At 33.8% G+C, this 27939-nt stretch overlaps 1 protein-coding gene across 6 annotated transcripts in view; it reads right to left on the bottom strand.

The window, feature by feature from the left end:
* The window catches only part of PRKD1 (protein kinase D1), a 407876-nt gene that overhangs the window by 209092 nt on the left and 170845 nt on the right, over positions 1 to 27939 (bottom strand). Inside the window, exon 2 of one of the 6 annotated variants that reach the window (XM_051977316.1) lies at positions 26703 to 26771. The exons of 4 other annotated variants lie outside the window; for them this stretch is intronic. The gene's annotated coding sequence lies outside the window, so the exon portion shown is untranslated. Of the gene's footprint in view, positions 1 to 1617; positions 3182 to 26702; positions 26772 to 27939 lie in introns of those variants that run through there. One more of the 6 variants, XM_051977317.1, reaches the window with a different exon arrangement.

Genomic DNA, 27939 nt, shown 5'->3' with positions numbered 1-27939 from the left:
AAATATAAATTCCTCTGTTTAGTATTTATCAACTATCTGATAGCATTTATAGAGCACTGTGAGGTTTGCAAAGAACTTTCTCTTTATTATCTCATTTGATGCAAAGAACAATCCTGTCAGGTAGGTGCAATTATTAGCCCCATTTTATAGATGAGGAAATTAAGACTGACAGAATTTACTTATGTAGGGTTTTACAGTAAAGTGTCTGAGATGTGATTCAAATTCAAGTCTTCTTGACGCCATGTTCTGAACTTTAAAATTAGCTGTGTAAATTAGCTGTTCATTAGATCTGCATAACTTGATTCCTTTCTACTTTCCCAGTATTCTTATACACTATTACCCTCCACTTAATCAACAATTTAGCAACACAGACTTTTTTTTTTCTTCACATGATACTAATATGGACTTTAAGCTTACTCTTTTTCCCTAGGCAGGAAGAAACTCAATCTACTATTATGAAGTATAACTAAGTCCCATACTATACAATCTGTGTAGAGTGATTATGAAAATCTCCATTGTCTATCCCTCAAATCTCTGGACATCTTTAAATATCCTTTGAGATTTTGTTTAGCATATCTTACTAAGTCTGGGACTTGGTCTTCCAGGTGCATTCCATCTGATTTCTCCTTGATTCCTCCCTTTAGAGCTACCAAATTCTTTTCTAGTCCTTCCCTGGACCTCCTCTATAAAAGATCTGCTCATGATGAAGATCTTTGCTAAGTCCTTTTCAAACTAAGCCCATTATAAGGTACTCTCTCTCCCTCCTCCCTGTCTTCCCTTTAATGATGTCTTTCTCTTTAATATAGCTAATTCTACTTAGTCCACTACAATCCTGTATGGGATTTAGGCTGCTAGTGAATGGCATAATTCAGCTTTGGGCATATTCCTTTAATGAATTCTTCTGAACTTCTTTCCTTGCTAACTACTGCTCTCCCAAATCTATTTCATATTTGCCACTTATGGTATCTATTTTACTTCATTTTGTTTGTAACCTTTTCTCCTAAATGTACCTACCTTTTTGCAAAGAGAATGGCTATTGTGAATTTGTCACATGTTTATTTCAAACTAGGAATTAACTATTCTGACCTCATCAAGGCTACACTTCCCACTGGCAGTCCACTGGTGCCTCTCCCACCCCCTTCTTCCTTTAGCTTCCTTGACTTCTATGTGGCTTATCTCAAATCCCACCTTCTACCGGAGGCTTTTCCTGGCCCTTCCAGCTGCTAAATGCCTTTGCCTCTAAGATTATCCCTAATTTCCATGTAAATCATTGTTTTTATGTTGTCTATCTCATTAGGGTTCTTTCTAAGGGTAAGGACATTGTTTTCATCTTTTTTTTTTTTTTTTTTTTTTTGTAACCCCAGAGCTTGATCCAAAGTACAGCATATTTAGCACTTTCTAAATGCTTGTTGACTTCAACTTGATTAGGGTGCAAATAAAATTTATGAAAAAGGTTTAAAGGGCTTGAAACTAACTCGGATGAGGAGAAAAAGTCAGAGCTAGAAATGTACTAATAGTTTTGTTTTTTGTTTTTTTTTTGTTTTTTTGATGCATACTCCTGCTTTTAAGAAGTCTAGAGCATAGTTTCCCCATCCATTCTAGTTCTTAAGTACTTACTGTCAGAAAATTCTCTTATATCTAATCTTATATCCTTTAGTGAAGTTGAAGGTCATTTCCTCTTGGTCTATATTCAGTAAAACAGAGAATTACTGGTAGCCATTATTTGAACCATATCTGTATCAATCTAAAATAACACAACTTCTCTCAGAGGTATAAGAGCTAATATTTCTAGGGTAATTATCTATAACTGTTAGCAGTCAGGTGATTTCATTGATATAGGGTTCATGGTGAAGAATGATTCTAGCAATTCAGATTGCTAAGTAGTTTTTTGTTTTGTTTTGCAGAGGCAACTGGGTTAAATGACTTGTCTAGGGTCACCAGCTGGTAAGTGTTAAGTGTCTTTGAACTCAAATTCTCCTGGCTCCAGGACCAGTGCTCCATCCATTGTGCCATCTAGCTGCTCCCAGATTGCCAAGTGTTATGCAATTTACAACTTAGAATCTGTTTAGGGATCTAAGATTTTAAAAGATAAATCAGGGTCATAAGGCCAGCATATTTCACGAACTTGAATCCAGATCTTTATCCACTAAATCACTCTGCCTCCCAGAGAGAAGTATAGAATAGTATTCAAGTATTTTTTGGTATGACTTCTAATCAGAAGAAATTTAGTCAGTCAATCCAAGTCAACCATCATTCACTGATTTAGCAAGCACCTATCATATGCAAAGCAATAAGGAAATAAAGAGGAAGACATCAAAAAAGGATTCCTTTTGGAGGTAGCATATGGGCTAAGCTCTAAGAGGTGGTTACAAAGGACTAGAGGAGAACTACTAATACAGCCCTACTGAAATAAGGTAAAATAGGAGAGAGCCTATGCAAATGCATGAATCAAGAGACAGAATGTAAAGTTTGGGGAACAGCAAGGTCAGTTTAACTGAATCATATATTACACAAAAGAGGGGAATAGTAATCAAACTGGGATCATCTGGCACAAGACTGTGAAAGACTTCAAATGTCAAAGGGAAAAAAGGTTTGCATTTTATCCTAGAAGCAACAGAGAGAACTTGGAAGTTCTGGAACAAGGAAGTGGCCCAGACAGACTTAAGATTTAGAAAAATTATTTTGGCAGCTATGTGGATGACAGATTGGAGAGTGAAGAAACTGGAAACAGAGAGGACAAATATGATTGCAATAATCCACTCATGAACTGATAAGGATATACAATGGGGCATACATATATAGGTAGATATATATAAATATATATACATATAAAATTAAAGCTAAACCAAAGAAATCAAACTTCTTGTGAATTACTATGGCCTATGGCACTGAATTTGTCTATATAGAGTCTAAATTAATCTGTCAAGGATATAACAGGTGGATCTAAGAGAATCATAAAATAATGGAAATAAGTCTTCAGAGAAATGAAGGTGAATAGTTTATGTAGGAGCTGTTATCATTTTACAATTGAGGAAACTGAGACAAACAGAATAGTCACTTGCCGAGGATCCCACAGTTAGTAAGTGTCCTAAGGTTAGATTTAAATTCAGGTCTTTTTGACTCAAGAATGAGTGCACCCAATTGCCTCCAATACTCATTCCTGATTACTTTCACTTTTTGGAAAAGTATAACAAGTAATCAAGTCACAATATTTCTGGCTGATCATCTGCAAAATGTGAGGATTGGATCAGATGTCCTGAGTTCACTTATAAATGGAAGACTAAGACTATGATTTTATGATGCTGGAGGGTACATGTACCCACCATCACAATAATTGTCCAGTTTCTCCAAGAGGATAAATGTTGCCCACCATTTGCCCATCTGCTGTATGTGAGGTACAGATCAGATGTTCTATAAGTACCATTATACTTGGTACACTTGGCATGGGCTGTCCCCAAGCACAATGACTCCTCTGGTATTAAGTAATGTATATATCCAAAGACCTTCATCTAAAAAGCAAAGCCAAGTAGCAATCAGATGCTCTTGGTTAATTTATCAAAGCTAGAACAACAAGGCATTAGGGCACCCTTGGTAAGACTTAAAAATATTTCCTCCCTGTGCTGGCATCTACTAGTGGCTTCAATTGTCTGTGACACAAAATTACTGACTTGTCACAAAATTAATTCCTATAGACTATAGAGAGTACATTTTCCTATAACATAAAGCAAATTCAATTATAGAGGCCATATAGCAAACAAGTGTGTATGTGAGCCCCTAAAGGAAGAAATTTTGAGACCCAAGATAAATTAGTCCAGATATTTGCTATAGGTTAGGCGTTCTTAATCTAGGACCCATAAACTTTAAACATTTTTTCACACATACATACATACATATATATATATATATATATATATATGTTCAACATAACTTGTTTCCTTTGAAATTTTATGTATATATAACATATTATTCTCAGAAGACTATAAACTTAATCAGACTATCAGAAGGATCACAAGAAGCCCTTCTATAGAGGAAATGGACATAGTCAAGCTTAGGAGATGCTGATGCTTGGATTAGCTACAGTAAACTCCTCTTTGTGAACTCCCAGCATATGGATAGAGGCAACACTGGCTAATGATGGAGCCAATAATTCATTTCTTAAAGAAATTATGAAGCATGGAAATACAATGCTCTACCTCTTAACCATTGTCACTCATTCCACATGATACAGTATCTTGTAGTAAGTAGGAATAAGTAGTGGTCTTCAGACACTCACTCAAAATACTCATGTCTTTTTTGACTTTTCTCTTTCTCTTATCTCACACAGCCAATCCACCAGTTGCCAACTCCTACAGATACTATCTGTGCTGTGTCTCTCGTGATCTATCCTTGCAACCACTGCAATCAATCTATCACAAGTTCTCACTGCCTTCCCTGCATTACCAAACCTCTTTCAAATGTTCTACTTCCTTTCTATTCTCTCTCGAATACATCCATCACATTGTTGGTGTCTTATTACTACTCTGATGATATTACTCTTCCACTCAAAATCTTTAGGGATTTCCTTGTACTTAGTAAGGAGGTAGAAAATCTTGATCTCAGTAGACAAGTTCCTGAAGCTCCAACATAATTTTTCAGTCTCATCTCATACTATTCCCCTTTTCATGCATTCTATATTCTAGACACACAAGACTAATTTTCCATCCCTCACCTCTATTCTCATCCTGCCCTTTCTTATACACATACTTCTGTTCATTCCGTCCCCTATGATAATACCCCTTTATCTTACCCCTTTATTTTCTGTCATTGAAATCTATAAACTTTTCTTAATTCCTCATTCAAATACCAATCCTTCCACAAAACTTTCCTTAACAATTCCCAGCCAAAAGTGACCTTTCCCTCTTTAAGTTTCTGATAGTACATTAATTAAAACTTCTCTTTGAATTTATCACATTTTCCCTTCTATTACAATCAATAGTTTGCGGCTTAATGGAAAAAATGAGTTTAGGAAACAGGAACTATGGTTTATATGTTGTTTTTATCACTTATTGTCTCTGTGACTATATGCAACTCACTTAAACCCCTCTGAACCGCTCATTCTTTAACTATAAAATAGAAATTTTACAATACCTAGTATATATCTGACAAGTTTTGGTAAAAGTCAAATGTGATTATATATATAATTTTAAACATTATGTCAGTTATTATAATTATTGTGCATATATATATATATATATTTCCTCCCTATTAGATAATTAGCAAGAAGTATATAATATACATCTTGATATCCACAGTGCCATATTCACAAATTGAGCTTAATAGGCAATGAATGAATGAATTGGAGAAAACAGAAAAAGCATTTCATTTTCATAGACACTGAAGATGGCTACTCAAGATCATCACTGGAACATAGAAAGAGAGCTAGAGGGAAAAAATGAAGCAGCTGAAGCCAAATTAGGTTTTTGCCTAAGATAATATAGCTAGTAAATATATGAAATAAGATTCTAAGTGAGGTATTCCTGACTCCAAGTTCATCACACTTATGATCATACCATCTATCTTCTAGATGTTCAATTTATGAACATCTTCATAATTTTTCTTCAAGTTAAATCTAATAAGAGGAAATTATGGGTCACAGAGTCAACCTCAGAATATATAAGTCCAGTGTTCAAATCTTCCCCCAAAACCTCTTTTATATGTGACCCTGGACAGTCACACTTATAAAGGGATAACGTTGTTTGAGTTTCTCTATAGAAAATCATAGGTACAGTACCCAAAATACAACAACAGAATCCACAACCCATATCCCCCAAAAGGAACATTACTGGAAGTTTCCCTTTCTTCTCTCCCCCCAAAAATATTCTTGTATTTAGGCTCAAAAACTGCTATAAGCATGAATCAAAATGAGAGAGTAATAAATACATGAAATTATCTTGTTCTTGAAGCCTCTGTGGCAACAAATACCTAAAAACAAACTCTAAACTTTACGTAAGAAATTCTGTCTCCTTAAAATAAACATTGCAGCTGAAATGATGTCAGTGCTTCCAATGTGCCAAAAAAAAATGTAGTTTTTTTTTTTTTTGAAACCTCTCCAATAAAAACATTATATAGTGGAAAGGAAAAGTAAGGATAGTCTTATGCTGCTAATCTCTGACTCCCCCAGAGAACAATGTATGGTTCATGCAGTTCTTTTCATGAAAGACCTGGTTCATTTATGTTAGTTTTGGGGTTATTATTATTATTATTATTTCACATTTAATTTTATGAAAACTACAATTATATAGTAAGTTGAAGCTGAAATTCCAGAAGAAAAATATGTGATTCACAGAAAGTCTTTTGTTTCTCCTTTGATTCCAGGCTTCTCCTCTAGTCATCTCATTTCCTACCCTTACAGAAAAGTCCTTTTCTTCTCTATTCTATATTCCCTTACCCTCTTATTCATGTATTTTACAGATTCACTTCATCATATTTTCCATTGACCTCCACCATATCACCTACAAAATCCACAAATGAGAATTTGACTAATTTCCCAAGAAGAATACTTCTTATAAGGTCTTATAGTGGGACATAATAAATATGCAAAAACTGCTGCTTACAAACATATTCTAAACTGAGGGCTATTTCACATGCCCAAAGCTCCATGCAATGATGCAGTACATATGATCTTTAATTTCTTGTAGAATATTTGGAGGAATTAATTAAAATTTTCATAGCTAAGTCAAGTTTAGTTAGAGGTGAGAGGGAGGAAGGAAAGGTTAGGGGGATACTATTTGGGGACACTATCATCTTCTCATTCTCCTCCTATGTGATTTTCTTCACTCTCTACCTATAAGTATTACCAAGGCTGTGACCTGGGTTCCTTATTTTTATTCTTCTCTCAAGAGATCAATTCATCAGTTTTGGGCTTTAAAATCCTTCTACACCAAATGACTAATAGATTTATATATTTAGCTTCATCTTTACCCTTCAGTTTCAGTCTCACAATCACTACCTGCTTCCTGGACATTTCTAACAAGATGTCCCAGAGACACTCAAACTCAATTGCCAATTTTTGACATTTCTAACTTTGACATCTCTCACATCTGATGATTTCTTTCTAATTACACAGATACCACCTTACTTAATGGCTCCTCTGACCTTTAGCCTAAATTATTGCAATAGCTTTTTAATTGGTTTCCCTGCTTCAAACTTCATTCAAATTCATCTTTCACACTGCTCCCAAAATGAAGTTCTTTAAATTCAAAACTAACTATGTCACTCTTTTCCTCAATAGTCCAATGGTTTACTATTGCTGGTAGAATAAAATATAAAACCCTCTGTAACTTTTGAAGCCATCCACAATCTTCCTTCGTCTACCTCTCAAGGTTCATTGTACAAAAGTTCCCTCCTACTATATTCTGTGATTCAACCAAACTGCTGTTTCTGTGTTTCTTCATCTCCCATCACCATTCCTTTGAACTATCCATCCCACATGCCTGAAATGCAATTCCTCTTCAAGCACTTACTTAAATGGAATTCCTGTCTTCTTTCAAGATACAGGATAAGAACCATCTTTTGCATGAAACATTTCCTGGTTCCCCCAAATCCAAATGCCTTCCTTTCCAAACCTCTTTTTATTTAATATTTTGTATTTATTTTTATTTATTCTTTGTATTATTATTTTGGGTCAAATGAAGTCAACAAGTGTTTGTTAAGTAACTACTATGTGCAAATTACTGGTAGACAGAAAGTTAAAAAAAAAAAAATCCATTATCTGTTCCAAAGGAAACCATGAGAGACAGCATGTAAAAAATTATGTACAAACAAGATATAAACAGGATAAATTGGAGCTACCTCACAAGGAAAGAACTAGTATTAAAGAAGTGTAGAAAAAATTTAATGGGACTTTAGCTGAGATGTGAAAGAAGTCAGGAGGTGGAGAGGGAAAAAAGATCTGGATGGTATGTGGGACAGGTAGGAAAAAGGCTCAGATTTGAGATACAGAATGTCTTGGGCAAGGAAGATGAAGGAAGCCAATACCACTTGATCAAAAAATAGAGGAGAATCAGATATAAAGAAAAGGCTTTCAAAACCAAAATGAGGGTTTAATATTTGATCATTTGAAAGTTAATGGAATTTATTGAATAGAGGATAGACAAAAGACAGGCATATGATTAAAACTATATAAACACAAACAAATATATAGCATCAAAAGCAATTTCCCAAAGAGAAGTGATCAAAGAACATGAATAAACAGTTCTTAAAAGAAGGATGGCAAACTATTAGCTGCCATATGAAAAACGCTACAAATCACCAATAGGAAGAGAAATCCAAGTAAAAATAAACTCTGAAGGGGAAAGAGATTGAGGGGGAATTTGGGTTAGGTGAGAAAATAAATCGTTTTATTTTGTAAAGCAAATTGTAGTTTTAAAATAAAATGTTTTTTTATAAACCCCTTAATGAAGTAGAGAAAGAGACCATGTTAGGAATAAGGGAAGGAAAGGAGATATAAGAAGTTAGAGAGTGACCGTTTTCTTAATGCCTCATTTTCCCTTAGGTTGGTTTTGAAAAAACAGTTCTAAACTTTGTTCTATGATGCAAGTCATCAGAATCTTGTGGGCCTCTTACTGTGGTCTGGCATCTCTAATATCTTTATGCTATACTTTCTTATAAGAAATGTGTGTCTCATTTAAAGACCATAGGGTATAATGTAATCAATATTTTATTGTTTAATTAAGGTTATGAACTTCTTGCAACCTAATTATAGCTAATTCCTTTCCAGTGATGAGTCAGATAAGCATTCTGAAAAACAATAGAAGCAAGCAAAGTAATACAAAGATCTCATGTGTGATATAAAAAATTTCCTAAAACACAAAATTGAAGAATGAAGAGAAAAAAGGGGCATCAATGTTGATTAAGATTATATATCCAGTTCATGAATGGCAGGCTATCATTTAAAAAATGTATAGCTGATACCGCTTGACAAGCTCATCTTATTGTTTTAGAGACAAAGCTTTTTGCTATCCATTAATAAGGATCCATCTTGTACTTAATTGGCCCTTTAGAAAAGAGTTTTAGAATGATGCAGAAAAGGCCACAGAGGTCACCATGACAGCCCAGTCTCAATTACTGGACAGTTGTCATGGTAGCAAAATCTAAGAGGGATGTTTAATTTTTTTTTTAATTTTCAGATTAAACACCTTCTTTGGGGGACAGAACAAACATATGTATATCCCTTTGACTGTTAACAAGTGAAAGAGAGCATCTCAATCTCCCTATTCATATAACATAGCATTCAATTTGAATAGAAACCATACACATTAGACATTCAAAAATTCTATTTTAAAATGCTGTCTAGAAGGTGAAAAGTGTACAGGAACAATCCGTGACAACCAAGAGGGAAAACATATTGGGGGGAAAACATACATGGAACAACATTCCCTCATTTGGTCATAATCATCTGTTTTTATGTGAAGGTGTGTGAGCTTTGAAATATGAAAACCCTCATTAAGTTAAACAGGCTTTCAGAAAAGCTCAGAGCTTGTAAACTCAGCTGGAGCTTATTACAAGATCAGTTATGTGTTTTTCAGAGGCTTTGTTGTTATGAGCTCAAACATCTGAGATAAGTGATTTCAAGCTCTCTCCAAGTTTGGTTCTAACAAAACTGGCCACTGTGAAAATACGGCCAACAATTCCTTGCATTGGTCTTAAGCAGTTTAATTTTACCCTGTGCTGGAAACCTCTGGGCCACTGTGTCTATCATTTGGCATTTTGGACCACAGAGCACAATTCACCGTTACATTTCACCATAAATTCGAGGCTAGCCAGACAATGTGCTCTCTAGTGGAATAAATATTTATTCTAATGAGTAGCTGAAATCCAGGCCGACTGATGTGAAATAAGAGTAGCAAAAGGAGTTTTTCCATATTTGAGGTCCACAGTAACTTTTGAGCAGGTTACCCAAATGGTCAATTTTTAACTCAACTTAATAGCTATTAAACACTTGTAATATACAAAGCAGTAAGACAGCACAATGTCATGGATAATTAGCCAGCTTCAGGTCCAAAAAGGCCTAACTTCAAGTTCTGCCTTTGACATATAATAACTGCGTGAAGCTAGGCAAGTCAGTTCTTTATTAATACTTTACAAAACAAAGTCTATGGACTTAGAAGGTGTTGATCAATATTACTAGGAGTTTTCCAACATCTCACAGTGCCCTATGCCAATCAAATCATAAGTCCATTCCTAAATATCAAGTAGAATTAGAAATGGTAAATTATAAATCCCAAAAAATAATCAGCATACATATCATCAGAAACATTTCTTAACAATTTCCTAGGCAAAAATACACAGACATAAACACAAACACAAACACAAACAAAAACAAACAAAAATCCTAAGTGTGTAAATATGTTAGGCAATGAGTAAAATATAAACTTTAGATCAAAAAGAATGCCTGTTCTTCTGGTGTTTACAATCTATTAGTATGAAACACATATGCATAAGAAACAACACAAAGTATTATATGGAGGTCTTGTGACAAGGTGGGGTGAGGAAGCATAAGAAAGCAACATAATGTGGTGAAAAGAGGGCCAGATTCAAAGCCAAGAAAATATAGGTTGTTCAAGGACTGCCACTGATATTTACTAGCTGTGTAAGTATGGACAGTCACTTCACTTTAATAAAGTCTGTTTCCTCATATGAAAAATTAAGAATTTTGACTAGATTACCTTTAGGGTTCTCTACCACCTTTAAAAATTTGATCCTACAATCTTATAAAGAATACATTAATCAATATGTCAAAAGGTATCACAACATAATAGAGAGCAACACCTAAAGTAAGGAAGACCAGGATTCAAGTCCTGTCCCTGACAAATTCTAGCTGGTCATTTAACCCTTCAATATTTCTGACAATTCTAAGACTATAACTATAAATTAAAACCTAAAAACCTAGTTCCAGTATCCACTGAAATCACAAGTTTAAAGTGAGTCCCCATTCCACTCTTCTTCAAAAATTATCAACCAATATTTATGGAAAATTCACTGTAATTAACCAGTACTGGTTGTACTGTATGTACTTCTATAAAGAAGAAACGCCTTTAAAAACTGGGTCTTTGGCAACATAGATAATTTGCATTTAAAGTCTATCCACAACATGATTTTTAAAGAAAATTTACTACAAATATTAGGATTTTTGTTAATTCCTAAATGCATGTTTTTTATTTGTTTCACTTAATTTTCATTCATTCTCTAATATATTCTCCCTCTTTCCCATAATAAAATTTTAAAAACCAGTTTAATAAAACTAACATATGGAAAAAGTCTAACATATGCCATACTTTACACCCTTCCAAAGCAAGAAGGGCAGAAGTGGAATGTGCTTCTTTATATGACCACTTCATATCATCAAAGATAGCACATGAAAAGCAATCAACACAATAACTGCTCTCCATGAGCAAAGTCCCTTACCTCCAATTGTAAACTTAAGAAAAAGAAACAAAAAATAAACTACAATCTTTTTTTTTTCTCCCCAGTAGAGCAGAAAACAAATGACCTTTTCTTTTTATAATTATTAAGCAACTACATCAGAGTTGACACTATTCATTGTGGGCTCTTTTTGTGTTGAACATCTTCATAGAATTATTTAACTGGTACAATAGATCTACCTTATTAAGAGATTTTCTAATGGAAGCTTTTTAATATTGTTTCTTAATCAGGATCTATAAGAGACTTCTTCATAGAGGAATTAGATAAGCCAGTTTCATTTAAAAGCAACAGATTCTTTAATTTATTATTATTATTATTTTGCTTAGGCAATTGGGGTTAAGTGACTTGCCCAGGGTCACACACAGCTAGGAAGTGTTAAGTATCTGCCATCAGATTTGAACTCAGGTCCTCTTTGACTTCAGGGCTGGTGCTCTACCCACTGTGCCACCTAACTGCCCCTCTATTAACATTTTTAAGATGATTTATTTAAAACTAGGAGCAGTCAGGTAGTATCAGGCTTGAAGTCAGGAAGATCTAAGTCCAACTCAGATTGCAAACACTTATTAGCTATGTGACCCTGGGCAAGACAATTAATTGTTTGCCTCAGTTTTATCAACTGCAAAACGAGCTGGAGAAAGAAATGGCAAATCATTTCAGTATTTTTGCCAAGAAATTGTCAAATAGGGTCATGAAGAGCCAGATATAACCAAAACGACTGAAGAACAACAACAAAACCTTGTAGATTGATCTACAAGTCTTTTCCTTTTTCCAGATTTTATATTTGTATAAATATAAGGCCAAAGAGGGTTGTTTTCTTACGCAGTTATACACATGATATGTGAAAGAGCTAAATTTGAACTCAGATCCTCTGACTATAATTTGTCACTCTTTCCAGAGTATACCATCTGTTCTTTTCCCTGCTACACACCAAAAAGAGCAAACACTTAGCACAGAAGCTATAGTCTTTGTTCTGCTATATAAAGAACATATTCAGATCACATTTGGCTTTGGAGTCAAACTCCTCAAGAACTACATAAAGTTCCACTTTTGCTACCTTTATATTTCCTCCAATCCCTCTAATACTGCCATTAGAAGAATAATTATTACTTCAAGGTTCTAACTATATTTTAAAAACTTTCAATATCATGTCCTCTATCATCTCAAGCACCTTTATTACCAACCTAAAAAATACAGTCACTTTCAGTAAATTCTCTTCCTCCACCCAGTATATTACCAAAAAATAATAACCTATGAAAAGTCTAAAATCTACTCCAGTCTCTGTATTCTAAAAGTAAATCTAATATTTAAACCACTGTAACATTTCTTTGTTCACTGGCTTCTATCCCCTATAAATTATATGTCATTAAGCAATGTTTATATTCATAATTTTCCTTCTCATTCTTCTCAATTCCCTTCAAAATCTAGTAAGGTTAGATTTTTTTACTCTTCATTTTTATATATATAATAATGTTCTTTTATAAATATTACAAACTGTTTTCACAATGAATCACATGCTTATCTCAGCTTATCATTTTCCTGTTTAAAAAAAAAATACCTTTCTATACTAGATTTTCATTTAGAGAAAGTGATATTACTCATCCATTGATGCATACTTTCAAACTTTCTTTTTTATTTTCAAGCATTTTCAAATCTTAAAACTAAGAAAAGAAGAATGAAAAAGGAAAACAATCTAGAGTGAAACAACCTTTTTAGTGTCATGGACCCCTTTCGAATCCTGTGAACCCCTTTTCTCAGCATAATTTTTTTTCAATACATACAAAATTAAATACATAGATTTATACAAGAAACATTTTCCTCATACAAGTTCACAAATCCTTGCAAGTGAGATTAAAATTCATAGAGTAAAAGAAATAGTTATTTTTTTCCCCAAAACATGGTTAAACAGCATGATCCTGAAATAAAAATATTATGTCTTTAAAGCCAGAGAAGTTGGGGCAGCTAGGTGGTGCAGTGGATAGAGCACCAGCCCTGAAGTCAGGAGGACCTGAGTCCAAATTTGGCCTCAGACACTTAACACTTCGTAGCTGTGTGACCCTGGGCAAGTCACTTAACCCCAATTACCTCAGGAAAAAAAAAACAAAAAACAAAAAACTTGGATAAGTAGATACTAATTGATAATGTTAACATATAGCTTTGTTTGGCCTATAGCATAAGCCTGAAAAAGAAAAAACATAACTTGGACCCCTATAATTTTAAAGATCCAAAGGCTAGATTTCTTATGTTTCATTTTTATATGTGTGTTCTTTTATAAAGATTACAAAGTATTTCCACAATGTACCACATACCTATCTATGCAACAAACATAATGCTTGATTTAGGGAAGCATTTTTAAAAATCATCTTATTCAATTTGAATATTTTGTCATCTATTAAAAATAAAACCAATAAGAAATTAATTAATGAAACATTAACATTAAAGCAACAGCCTCTGCATATAGATCTTCCTTGGAGATATTTTAAAAGGTTATTTTGTTATATATGATTTCTAAGTTTTAAAACAAATGTTCATATCAACCAATTATAGGTGGTAATAATTAATGAGAGCCTCACTATTGTTGTGTAAAAACATATTATACTGCATTATACCTTGACAGATTACTACTCAGTGATAGCTATTAGTAAGTCTTCCTAGGCACTCTCAAATTATTCACACAACAGTAATTAGGTGTGTGGATTTGCAACTGAAATGAAAAACACTTCACACTATTTGTCTTGCTCTGAATAAAACTGTCATTATAGCACACTGTAGACTTTTTTGTGTTTCATAATAATGCTGCATGTTTTGTTCATTATCTTAATGAATTAAAGATAACAGATACACAGACTTCTTCAATTCTTTAATACTTTCAAGGCTCCATAATTTAATCAGTGAGGGTCCTCCCTCCTCAAATACAGATCTGAAAGTATTCTATACATTAAACTTTGATCTTCAGAATCACTGAGATGTGATGGAAAAAAAATTCACTCCCCGGTGCCCAACCATGAGGAGATGAGTTTTTCTGAATTCAGGTTAATAATGGAGCACATGCTTAAAGCCTTTCCAATCTAATCTGACCTGAGAGTGAGGTATTGGAATACAATTTTGGTGGATGATTGTGTGTGTGTGTGTGTGTGTAGATATATGGAACAGAGAAGAACATAAACTTTATCCAAATTCAGCTTTACCAAAAGTTTGTTAAGATTACATATAACAACATACTTACCTATTGATCAAATTCATAAAATTTCATTTAAAACTCAACAATGAAAATCAAAAAGAATCAAGTTCTTACATATACACACACATAGAGGAATGACATACACAATCCAGTGGTAGAAAAATAGCTGTCAAAAAACAAAGATTGTGTTCTGTAGGAGAATCTCAACCAGTCACACCAAAATTTTGTCTTACAATTATGTATAGAATTTAGATTAGTGAACTGGCCAAATAGGTTGGAGGTTTCTCAGGTCAAATTACAATTCTTCCTAGAGAAAGAATGAGTTGCTAAATATTGAGGAAAAAAAGCCAAGAAATGATAGTGGATAGCAAGAGAAGAATCAAAAATATGGAAGGGAGACTGTCCCACCCACTTCCACAATCCCTGAAGGCACCAATGGAATAATCACAGGAAGATAAAACACCAATCCATTTCTTCTAATGTGTTTTTAATGATGATCCTAAGTAATCACTTTATGTGCTCATAATATCCCTCCTATTTAATAAGACAAGGAACTGTTTAAACACATATAGACAAACATAAATATACATATATGTGTACAAATATATATGCATATATATTAAATATTCCTACTAAAAATAAAAAAATTTTTTTTAAAGTTTAGGCATATAAAAAGGACACTCTTGAGTTATTTGAAAAACTCACTTTTCTAAAACTTTTGCCCTAGCATTGACAAATAAAGTATTTTGACATTAAAACACTGTAAATCACAGTTCAGATACAAGGCACAGTTTTTCCTGTAAGTGAAAACTGGGATATAATTGTTGAAAAGCTAATTCATATGATATTACTATTGTCCAGATATTAATAATAGTGATGAGGTCTTCTACTGAAGGAATTCTATACTTTAATAAGAGGAATAATTCTCAATTAGCCTGTATCTACACATAGCACAGCAGATTGACTATTTGATAGTTGTCAGTCAAAATAAAATGAATTTTTAAAAATAATTTTAATTAGCATTAATTAAAGGTGCAATTTAATTATTAATAAATCAATAATTTAAGTACATGATACAATTATTAATAAACAATAATTTAAGTATATTGTTTGGTAATTAATCATTTAAATGTATTTTAATGAGAATTATGGGTAATTCTACCAAAAATATCATTTTTGGAATTATATTCATATCTCTGAAGTTCTATTGTAATGGGCTGAGGCTTGAGTTGATGCACTGAGGTCCCAAGCACATGAGGCTAAATAGTAATTGGACCATACTCTATTAATATATAAGCTTTCCTCTTCCACTCCCCTGCCTCCACCCACCAAAATCGTCATTTCCTATACAACACATCAGGACTTGCACAAAGAGTGGGCGGGAGCCATTCTTTCTCCAAGCTTATATATTAATACAGTATGGTCCAATTACTATTTAGCCTCATGTGCTTGGGACCTCAGTGCATCACTCAAGCCTCAGCCCATTACATTCGATCATTAAGATGCAAACGACTGTTGAAAGAGAAAGCCTGATTATGGAGGGAGGAGGAGGAGGGGAAAGACCCTTAAGTTTTTCTAGATCACAACATATGAAGAATTCAAGGGAGAGAAGTTAGCCCTTAATTGTTCTCCACTATCTTTAGTTGAATAATTGGGAATCTGACATAGATGAAGTCTGAGTTCAAATCTGATACTTAATATATATGTGACAGTGAGTAAATCACTTTATCTTCCTGAGTTTCAGCAAATCCTAAGATTTACCTACAAAATTATAGACCGGTTGCCACCAAAATATGTAACCAGCAAAATATTTCCAAAAATGTAAAACAGGGCTATTGCAAACATAAATTCTTAACATATTAAATAACATTCCACAAGAATAAAGCATCAAAACATACTTACTGAAGTGTACAAATCACATCTCTCATTTTAGATTCCTGTGTCAAATATACTTTCCCCCCTAAATAAACATATTTCTTTTTTATAGGAATATCAAATTTATGTAAAATTGCATGGAAGAGGAGTATTATGGAATCTTATTAAGGGTCACCCTAATGCTGTGATATCAGATACTCATAGGTTCATGGAAGATATGAATACCATGAAAATGACATCAAGATAAAAAATTGTTGAGAAATCTATAAATATTAAAGTACATATAACACATACACAATCCCACTTCCCTGTGAAGAATAGCTATTTGCTCTTCTTTTAATTGCATCTTTTATTGATAATAGCTATCAGAGATACCAATTTTAAGGTATATCACTGGTGCTATTAACCTGAGTAGTTCCAGTTCAGACTTCCAACTGGTTTGAAGGGCTAAAGCACAACTGAATCCCCAAGGAAGTACAGTTTATCCCTCCCCTTTGCTGAACTTTTGATTGTAAGAGTAGTGTTCAAATGCCAGAAAAGACTCCCTTGAGCCACTGAGCCAAAAGAAGGTCATTCTGGCCCTCATAATTCTGCTTTACAAAACTTTATTAGAAAGGGCATCCTAAGTGTTTCTTCTTGGGTTCAGAAGTAAGGATATAATTTCCAGAACTATCCAATTTAAGGTAACTCAACATATAAACTGTTGGCCCTAAGCACAAAAGTCCACTGGAGAACAGAATGTCAAAAGAAAGAATTTTACTCCTTCCTTATAATTCTTTCTTTTACTTTTCTGGTACATATGTATTCTGTAAAATGAAACACTAATATTTCTGAATCGGTAGCCCCTTCTCCATCCCCTTATCAAGATTAAATTGTACTTAGTAAAGAAACCAAATGGTTAGTTTGTTTACAGTCTTTTCCCTCATATTTATCCATATCAATGGCATTTTCTTTTATTTCTGCCTAATGTGTTAGAGTCAAGTATACTTCATCGATCCAGAAGTCGGCAATAATAAAGTGGAATTCCATTGTTCTAATTGCTGCTGCTTCTAATGATCATTTGGTTCCATGGATAAAAATCTCATTTCCCAAAAGCCAACTCCTAGTGAACCTGATGTATTTTCCTCTTCTTTGTCCAGTGTATCTGATTTTAAGGATCAAAATGAAAACAATTTCTCTGATTCTCTTTGATGTTCCCAAAGATAGTAAAACACTTCTTCTGCCCTTGTTTAATGCTGTTCAGCTCTGGGAAAAGAATGTCACAGCTTGTGGGAGAGGCAAAGATTGCCAAAGATCATAATATGATCACCTGCCATCCAGTCAGGAGTCATTTTTAATAAATTGGTCATTCAGTTCTGTACCAAGTGGTCGGATGTCTTTATCCCAGTTGACACCAAACAGCATTCAACAGAGATTTGTCTTCCCTGACTCTATAGAGGACTGTGATATACTAGAGAATTTGCTCCAATTCATCATATCACATTTTTTAAAAATGCAGCATTGCCAAATCTGCCAATATTACAGTGTTTTGAGTTGTGCCTTTTAACAACTGATGAGGAGTACTGCATAATTCCTTTATGGCTGCAGACTCTATGCGTCAATGTAGGTAAAGATAAATTAATGAATATGTGTAAGGATAAGGAATGGGGTGGAAAATGAGGGTATAATTAAGATTAACAGAGACAGGAATGGTTCCTTCTCTATTTTTTTCTTGAAATGACAAGTAAATTTTACAAAAGCAGAGTGACATAAATATTAAGTTCACACCTTTAGAAATTTTAAATATAAAAATTAGAGTAAAATGGAAGGAGATTTCACAACTCTACATAGAGTAATATTTGTTAACCCAACAAGGGACAGAGGTAATCATGAAAGGTAATATGAAAAAATAGAAAATTTCCATTAAATAAAATTAGAGCTTAAAAAAGACAGGATAACCAAACCTGTCAATTAAGTATTAATCTTTGTTATCAACTGCCTCTGCTAAAAACTATATATACTAGCTATACTAGATACTAGATATATACTAGATACTGATATACTAGAGAACAGAAAATCAACACAAATGCCATTCTCTAAATATAATGGCCAATAGATATAAACCAACAGTTTCTCAAAGAATTTTACAACCACCATATTTTTATATTTCTCTTAATCATTAATAATAAGACAAATTAAACAATCACGAGGATTCCTATCACATCCTACAAACTCACAATCTTGAAAGGAGAAGACAGAAATAGTAAAACTGAGCAAATTAATAATCTATTGATGGAGCTGTAAAATGAGCCAAATATTTCTAATCTGGAATGATGCAATAAATCATAAAATGTCAATATGTTTAACCTAAAAATCACATTGCTGGACACATGTCTAAGAAGCTAAGATACAGACAAAAATGTCTCATACATGCCAAAATACTCAAAGCAGTATTTTTTGTTTGTGGTAACATATACCTGGAAACATGGGGGTTACACCAATGATTGAAGAAAAGATACCTGACTATGGTGCATTTTAAGAAAAAAATAACAATAAGATTGGGTAATGGCATTACACCTATGGTTTCACTGATGTAGTGAATACTGAATACAAGAAACTTCCTCTACCATTACAAGTAGGAAACCTTTCCATAACTTTTAATTACCTAGAACATTGGGAGTTAAAATGACCTGCACAGAGTAAAGAATGTTTTAGAGCCACAACCTACTGCCTCCTGATGCTTTGAGATCAGGTCTCTGTCTAATCTTCCTCCACATCTCTAAAGAAATGAAAAATGTGAGAAAAACTGACACAGAGCAATCTAATCAGAACAAAGGGAAAAAAAAACATATATACATGAGATACTAATGTAAATAATAAAACAAAATGAACACTGTGTAATTTTTGGGCCAAGAAGAAATGCATCACTTTTTCTTCTTAGGTAATGGAGGATAGGGGAAAAAATAGGGAGATTGGTTGTGGAACAATTGTGGCTAATTGAGGGGTTTTGTGTGTATGTCTTTGTGTGTGTACTTTTCAAGGGAAATGGGGGCAGTGGAAGGGCATGAGACATCCAGAAATGAGTGTGATTTAAAACCCAAAGGTATTGATTAAAAGAAAGGAGAAGGAAAAGAAAGGGAAGAGAAAGGAGAAGAGAGAAAAGGGAAAGAGAAAAGCTATAAAGAAAAGGAAGATGAAAGGAGGGAGGATGAAAAGGAGAAAGTAGAGAAAATATATTTTGGATGTACTGAATATTGAAATAAATATATAATTTATATAAAATCAATTTTTATATAGGATTTGAAAATAATCATAGGTTAAGGCCACTTTTTTTCATTTTATATAACCTATTAGTTATCTCTTCAATACTATTCCATATGCATGCAAATATTGAAGATCATAAATTATCTTTTCTATTTGTGTCCACAGTACATTGGACATAATAATCATTTAATAGCAATGTCCAAATCTGGCCCCAGATTGTTGTTGTAAAGTCATTTCAGTCAAGTTTGATTCCGTGACCCCATTTGAGTTTTTCTTGGCAAAGATACTGGAATGGTTTCCCATTTATTTCTCCAGCTCATTTTACAGATGAGGAAATGGAGGCAAATGGGGTTAAGTGGCTTGCTTAGGATCATACAGCTAGTGTCTGGGACAGGACTAGAAGTTAGATCTTTCTGACCCCAGACACTGTACTCTATACACAGTACCAGAAACTGGCTTTCCATTTCTTCTCAAGTCATTTGGGAAATGGCAATAATAATAATAGGTGCTATTATTACCAGGGTGATTGTGAGGATAAAATGAGTAAAAAACCATTTCTATCTTTTTTTAATAGTATTTTATTTTCCCAAATACATCTAAAGATAATTTTTAATATTCACCTTTGCAAAACCTCACTTCCAAATTTTTCTCCCTTCCCAAGATAGCAAGCAATCCAATATAGATTAAATATGTGCAATTCTTCTAAATATATTTCTATATCCATCATATTGAGCAAAAAAAAAAAAAATCAGATTAAAAGGGGAAAAAACATGAGAAAGGAAAAACAAAAACAACCACCAAAAAAATAAAGTGAAAATATTATGCTTTGATTCACATTCAGTTTCCATAGTTCTCTCTAGATGCAAATGGTACTTTTCATCACAAGTCTCTCGGAATTGCTTTGAATCATCTCATTGTTGAAAAGAGACAAGTTCATCATATTTGATCATCACATAATCTTGTTATGTTCTCTTGGTTCTGTTCACTTCCCTCAGCATCAGTTCATGTCTTTCTAAGCTTTTCTTGAAATCAACCTGCTCATTATTTTTTATAAAACAATACTACTCCATTACATAATGAGTAAAATTTGTGAAGTACTTTTGAACTTATGCAAGGGCTAGATAGTATTAAATATTTCATTGATTCATACAATACATTATATACATTAATTTATATACAGTAGATTAGCTCACTTAATCCTCACAACAACCCTATGAGATAGACAAAGAACATACTATTTCTCTCCATTAGAGAGATGAGTAAAATGAAATTCAAACAGTTTAAGTAACTTACCCAAAGTCATAAAACTAAAAAAGAGAAAAGCTGGAATTTGAATTCAGTTTTTATGAACTTAAATCCAGAGTTCTTTTCTATTAGATTACAGTTATCATATAGTGTTTTACATATCTGACTCTAGAACACATAAAAGATTTAATCAAATCCTACTGTTTTTGATTATCTTATGATAGTAACTTAAGAATCCACGGGCATCTATTTGTAAGAAATGTACTTTTTTTCCCACAGAAATTTCCAGGGGAAGAAAGAACCTACAAGAATATATTTTAAAATTGTTCTGAGTTTTCTGCCTGGATTGCTGTGAGAAATCATTCTTAGAGTAATTCTTCTTAAGGACTACAGCTCTTAAGGACAGGGATCATTTTCTTGACTGTGTACTAACAACCAAGTGACCAAAAAAAAAAAATCCAAAAGTGTCTCATTTAAAGAATAAGTTATCCCCAATTCCATAAATCAAGGAATATAAACAACTAATTTTTTTAAATGCAGACATTAAAAAACTATTTGAAAACATGATCTAAATCAGCCTATTAAGACAAATTTGAAAATTAGCATAACTCTGGAGTTTCACGAAACTTGTCCAGGATTACCAAAATATGGATACTAAAGAAAGGAAAAATGAAATATAACTCCCTTTTCAGGGAAGAAAGTGGGGAGATTCTTCCAGGAATAGGCTATCAAAATTTTTCCTGTATTAAATAGTTTTGTTTAAGTGTTTTTCTTTGTTTGAAGGTATTATTTAATGTCATGAGAAGGAGGACATGGGCCAAGGAGAAAGACTACATATTTAGAAATATGACTGTCAAGTAAACCAAGACATTTATAAAACATTTTTTTAAATTGTGTCATAGTGAGAACTTTGGAGATAGTTTATTCCTTAAAAAATCTGACTTGGTATATTTCTTTTACCTGTCATTGCTGATGCATTATCAAACATATTTCTTCTCCTTTGATGTGAATTTTGATCCTATTAAATAATTTACTGATTTTTGTTTATCTTTAACATCTCCCAAACATCACTGAAATTAAAACAAATTTATCAGATTTTTATTTGTAGACTTAAAAAGTAGATAGCTTTCTTTCTGGGGGTACCACTTTGATGAAACTAGAACCCTCAAAGTCCTTTCCAATCACATTCTTCTTTGATAAAGAGCTCTATGATCAAAACACTTCAGTGACCTGCATTTTTGGATCCAGTCTGTTCCCCCTTTGCCTCTTAAAATAAAAGTATTATTTATAGAAATCAGGATTTCCTTTCCCTACAGAGGTTACATCTCAGGGAAATTAGAACAGTCAAATATTTACAGTGACTTTGGCAAAGAATTCTCACTCCAAAGTATTACTGCTTCCCTATATAGTCACTGTTGACCTCCATAGGTCCAGTTCTCGTCCCATCTGACTGTGAGAATTTCCATAGTCACATCAGATAAGTATCTGACCATATCACTTAACTCTCTTGGAAATTTTAATTAAACAATAGTGACTTACCAGCATGTAACTATTGCTTACCCACAGAGAGAAACAATACTCTTCTCTCCCTACTAGAGTGGGTGGGAACAGGATACAACAAATGAGAAATGAGTAATTTCACAGAATTAAAAGTATAAAAGATATCAATGTAGGGGTGGGGAAAAAAGCTTCAAGGCTGAGGGACAATGGAAGAACAATCTGATTGTTCTTCTGGAATCCCACAATATCAAGAGAACAAATGAAACTCCCCAACACATCGTGTAGTCAACCTCCTGCTCCAAGCTGGACAAGAGTTGTATAGAATGCATGAGTATTTCCATGAGTTTTTATCCAAGCAGTGAGGTGGTTCAATGGGTAGAATGCTGGTCCTGGAGACAGAATGGGTCTTACTAGCTGTGTGATTATGACTAAGTCACTTAACTCTGTTTGCTCAGTTTCCATAAATGTAAAAAAATATACAAATAGCACTTAACTTCTCAGATTGCTATGAGGATAAATGAGATAATACATGTAAAATGCTTATTACAGAATCTAGCAGGTGCTCAATAAATGCTTATTCCTTCCCTTCCTTTCCTCCTCTGGCTATCTACATATTTGGAAGAAATATCAGCATCAGTGAGATCACAAAACAAATGTCATATAACAGTACTGGTGAATTAGAAGGAACCCTAGAGATCATATGATTATTCCATGGTGTTCCACAGTTTTTAACTTCCAGATGAAAACCCATGCAATTACATATATACTTATAAAAACTACATTTAAAACAGTAGATCTAGATACCTATCTTTGAATGGACTTACTATAGTAAATTATGTAAATGATTCATTCCATTATCTTGGAAAGCAATTATTAAAATGTACTGGATACATTTAACAAAGCTAAATAAATGTAGCTGGAGGAAAGATGGGCAGGAATATTGTGATCAAATGATCCCTGCATACCACACCACCAAATTGATGAAATCACAGGTGGTATAGATCCCAGAGACAGTCACACCTTAAGGTGTACTGAACAAAGAACAAAGACATGTAAACAGGTAACAAGGATGCCCTTTTACAACATGTAAAAAAGCAATTAAAGAGCAGGTTGCCATTAGGTGGATGAAATGTATCAATTTCCCAGGGAAAAAAACTGGCTTGTAAACTCTGGAGTCAAGACTAGGCAGGAAAGCTTTATCAACTGTGATCCCAGGTAGCACTAAAAAGCATGAAAGGTCCTCAGCCTTTCCCTGTATACCTGTCTCTGCATGCCGTTTTGCACTGGAGCTAATCTTCCAGTACAAGACATGACACATGGCAGGGAGGAGAGAGACTGCAAAGGAAATTCTAAGAGACACCCACAGCGGGAGAGCAGAAGCAGACAGGAATTCGAGATGTAAAGAGACATCAGGTAGTATCCTGTGTGAGGAGCCAGTTAAGTGAGTTTTCAGCACTCCCTCTGAATCCAGAGGAAGCAGCAGGAGAAGGGAGGTCCTGCTTGCCAAAAGCATGAACTTTCCCAGAACAAATATATTCCCTCCATGAATACCTCATGACCAGTGCACTTCATATATGGATGCAATCTTTACCCTGTTGTTATGTGTATATAGGAGAATCACTCCCAGTTTTATGGAGAAAAGAGCTTTTAGCATACCTTCAAAGTACATCTTAGTAAATGCCTTTGACATAGCTCTATCTCTTGGCTGACTATTAAAGGTAAGCACACCCATGGAGGTCTCTGAAGCGGGGGTAATGGATGCTCCTTTGGGGCACTGATTAGTGAGTGGGAGTATTTGCCAGAGTAGGCACTACAAATATCTAGAGTTCCACAACTAGAATTTAGCATGTCTCATTTGTTCTTATAATGTTAATCTAGAACAAATCTTTTTTTGTAGTCTTTCTTCTAACATATATTGACTTTATGTTAGGAATCTTCCTAATAATATTATATAGAACTATTTCAATTCAATTATTCTTAATATTATAATATTAAATTGATTAAATTAATTTATAATATTAAAAACTTAATATTCATTACTATATGTAAAGCCTAAAGACAAAAAATGATATATCATCTGCCTTCAAGAAAGCATTTTGTAAGAAAGGTTAGGCAGTGGATTAAACATATATACAAATAAATATATAAACATACATACAAAGTAAATAAAAATTTCAGGCAAGAGAGAGTAGTAAACAACTATGGGAAATAAGGGAAAAAATAACCTCATCCTCCTAAAATTACTATTTATTCTTGATGTTAAAATTGACTCAAATCATTTATTGGTAACCATTTAATGGTAATTAGACATATATGTATAGTGTAATATACTTTGTCAATTCATGTTACCAGATGATTTGCTTTCAATCATTTTTCCAACCCAATAATTAATATTTATTAAACTTTGTTTCTCCTTGTTGTTGTGTTCATTCTTCATTTTCAGAGGATAAATGATGTCTTTACTTGTGAGTGAACTGGATATGCAGCACCTTCCTAGCTTTGTCCTAGTATCTTTAGGGTTTATACATCAAGTTAGATTCTTTTGTGCATAAACTACAAAGTACCAAACCTCACATAAATTGTTTCCTTTTCCTTCCCCTTCCATCCACCTTTTCTTGAAAAAGTGCAGTTATAGAAAGGAAATCAGGGAAAATGCCCCTACCTGGTAAGCACCTTTCCCCCCATCCAGGTGTTGCATCTGGGAAGAAGGTTTGGGGGATTGCCACTACTATTTTCTTAAAAGTGACCCCCCAAATTTTTTCTTTGAGTATTCTGACAGTCAACCAGTTTGGACTAAGAGCATCTTAGCAGGAGGGTATATAATGCCTCCAATGGCTACATCTCAGTTTAGCCTGAAGTGATTTCTACTAAAATAACACCTCAGTTTGGTTCTTGTCAATCTTGAATTATTGGAAATACCATGTACTACAGGGAGATAACATGTAAATCAGTCACTAGTTATCAGACCTCAGTATTTCCACACTTTCTCATCTATTTTTAATGAATGTCTACTGTGGGTGATGTTCATATTCTCAAGATATTTACAGTCTAGTTAGGAGATAATAATTAAGAGACAAGATACTTAAATATCAGTTTCAAGAAACAAGGAAAATGATGTGAAATATAAGAACAACAATGATAGTACCCACATATACCCAGAGACTTTTTGAGGAATCCTTTGTCATTCAAAAAAGAGCCTACATTGCTGCCTATCAGGCCAACACAATTCTTTTCTTCACAACTTTAGTCTTTAAAGATATTTCAGAATAGTTTAGATCAAGTTTCCCACAGCTCAAAGAAGGGTATCATTCTGTCAAGATGCTGCTGTCCAAAAATGTGTGCAATCAGGCCCTAACTCAATTGGGTAGAGCTGCCTAGAACTGCCATCTCCATCAACAGAAATGTTATATGCCAAAATAAATCCCACTACCTCTATTCTCTTCTATTCTACAATAGCAGAGATTACAGGGAGACAGCATTTGCACTTACCATCAGCAAGTGCTAGAAATATCGGGCAGCTGCTAAAAAAAACACTGAGCATATGTCAACAGAGCTGAGAAAGTCTCTCTTTTGCCACCTGAATAAGTTACTGAATTTTCCTGAATTTCAAAATATAGGATATTAATGCCCAGCCTTTTGTCTTAGGAGCAGTATACTAAAGATCTACTCCATTAAGTTTAAGCTAGTTTTCCCTTCTCCCAAAATAAAAGTTACTAAATTTGTCTTTGAGATCTAATTGGCTAAGGGGACCAAGATTCATGGTCAACTGAGTACAAAATTTTGTAAGGGGACTAAGATTCATGGGCAATTGAATATGAAATTGGGTAAAGGAACCAAGATTCATGGCCAATTGAGTACAAAATTGGGTAAGGGGACCAAGCTCATGGTCAACTGAGTACAAAATTGGGTAAGAGGTCTAAGATTCATAGTCAATTGAGTACGAAATTGGGTAAAGAAACCAAGATTCATGGCCAATTGAGTACAAAATTGGGTAAGGGGACTAAAATCCGTGGTCAACTGAGTTCAAAAACTGTCAGGACTCAGGCTTCAATCTACAGATCCAGCAAGAATTTTACCATAAAGCTCTGCTCAAGTGGATCAATATTTTATCCTCAGTGAATATTCTTCCCCTTCTTTCAATATTTCTCTACCAATATTGCTAAGTAAAACTTCTCTTAGATAATTATGAATTTCTTACCTTATCACAATATTGAATTTAAACTACCAGCCTAGCTTGAGTCAAATCTGGATGACTGTATCTTCCTACCTTGTGATGATGAAATAAAAAAAACATACATTGAAGTAATTTGTCACTAATAATGGACAATAAACAAGAAGTCAGTTATGGAAATAAAAGTAATACTAGGAGTAGAGGTAGTGGTAGATGGTACCAAATGTATGATTTCATTAGTATAATAACATTTACACAGTACCTTAAGCTATTCAAAGAACTTTGTCCGCTATTATCTCATTTACTTTGATCATCACAACAATCCTGCGAGGAAGATGCTATTATTATCCTTGTTCTGCAGGTGAGGAAACTTAGACAAAGCAAAGCCTATTTGACTTGCCCAGGACCACCAAAGTTACTTGTGAAAGGTAGCATTCAAATTCAGGTTTTTCTGATTTGAGTATAGCACTTAGTAAGGAAACCCTCTATACCAATTCAGACTTACAAGTGCTCTACAAACTGTCTTCTTGGGGAGTCACCAAAAAGGGATTATATTTCCACACAATATTATTTTAAAAATTAATAATATATGTTGGAAGAAAGACTGCAAAAATAATTTATTATAGATTAACATTACAAGAACAAATGGGACATGCTAAATTCCAGAAACTCCAGTGCTAGCTCACTAAGACATAAGTGTCAGAGCTAGGACATGAACATGAACTCAGATTCTTCTGAGTGCAAGGCCAGCCTTTTTATCTGCTATACTATGTTGTCTCTCTAGTAAATAACTGCTTTAAAAGAAATCATGTGCTGGGGTTGATGAAGTGTTTCTATAATCACTACTACTGGGAAGGCTGAGATTGAATCCAAAGCTTAGTAGTTCCAAACATGAGTGAGTATCCACACCAAATCCAGCAACACTATAGCTAGCCTATAGGCACTATGGGAGACCACTGGGTCACTGAAGATAGTGAAAACCAGCAGGGATGAGAAATAAAGCAGGTAAAAGCTCCTGTGTTGATCAGTAATGAGATCTGGCTGCTAAGCAGTCATTGATTGTATGACTGTCTTGGGTGAGAAAGGAAGACACATATTTTTAAAAATAAATAAATCAATGATGTAACTGAGATAAAGAATTCAGAAGGATTAGATACCAATGCAAATATGCATTTCTATGTATAACAACAAATAGCTTACCCTCTTCCAAAACTATTAGCTTAAATGTTGAAATTTAATGTTAAAATTCAATGCTAAAAACTGT

This window comes from Antechinus flavipes, chromosome 2 (assembly GCF_016432865.1).
Source record: "Antechinus flavipes isolate AdamAnt ecotype Samford, QLD, Australia chromosome 2, AdamAnt_v2, whole genome shotgun sequence".
NCBI classification, from domain to species: Eukaryota; Metazoa; Chordata; class Mammalia; order Dasyuromorphia; family Dasyuridae; genus Antechinus; species Antechinus flavipes.
Note: the sequence above shows the minus strand (reverse complement) of the source record. Positions and strands in the feature narration are given on the sequence as shown.